Below are 1,040 nucleotides of genomic sequence, written 5' to 3' on the forward strand. Positions count from 1 at the left end.
AATATATCGCCTCATAATTCTAGAGGTGAAGTTTGAATTCAAGCTGTTGTCAGAACAGTGTTCCATCTGAAAACTAAAGGAGAATTCTTTCTTTACTCCTTTTAATTTCATGGAAAGGACCTGATCTTCTCAGTTCTCTGGCTTGCAGTTGCATCACTTCAGACACTGCCTCTGTCATCACACCATGCATGTCCTCCCCTGTGAGCTTCTGTGTCTCCCATCTATCTCCTCTCCTTGTTGCACTAAGGACTCACTCTATTCCAGAATGATCTCATCTTAACTATCTACATCTGCAGTGACCCTGTTTTTTAATAAGTTCACATTCTGAGGTACCAAGGAGGATTTCAGCATAACATTTTGGAGGAAATAATTCAACCAATAAGAAGCAGAAAGGTGATTCAAACTGGGCCCTCAAACTTGTTGTTTAGCAAAAAATTTAATTTTATATCCTGATTATAGTTGTGTGAATGTTTCTCAATTGTTTCAGAAACTTTAAATGAAGGACAATAATTACCACATTAGATAGAGCCCTTAAAGATGCTCAAAAGATATGTTTGATGACATCCACTCCAGAATTTTTCTATAAAAGAGTATATCTTTCTAACTAAACCTGAGTTTTAAATGATAATCTAAGAACTTTTCTTGGTAGTATGTATAGAATTATAGCAGTATAGGATTTACAGAAATCCTTCAGGACCTTCAACATATAAGTTACTGATAGAACAAGAGCCAAATATCATTGCATATGATAACTAGTCAGGAAGGTAAGAGAAAAACAAATGCATTTTGTCACTCAGAAGCAAATACATAAGATGTTTAGGGAAAGATATTATATTGAAATAGGTTAAGGACAAGTTCAGAAAAAGTGGTTAACTTTATGATTATAAATATTTACAGTTTAGAGATTATAAATGTTGTGAAGAGGGTGAGATGAATTAATTTAGAAAACATAAAAGATCATGAATATAGAAATATGTTCATTTTTATTTGAATGTTAAAGGGATGCTATTATTTTCTCTTAAAGATATTGGAGACAGAGC

Source organism: Castor canadensis, chromosome 11 (assembly GCF_047511655.1).
Source record: "Castor canadensis chromosome 11, mCasCan1.hap1v2, whole genome shotgun sequence".
NCBI lineage: Eukaryota > Metazoa > Chordata > Mammalia > Rodentia > Castoridae > Castor > Castor canadensis.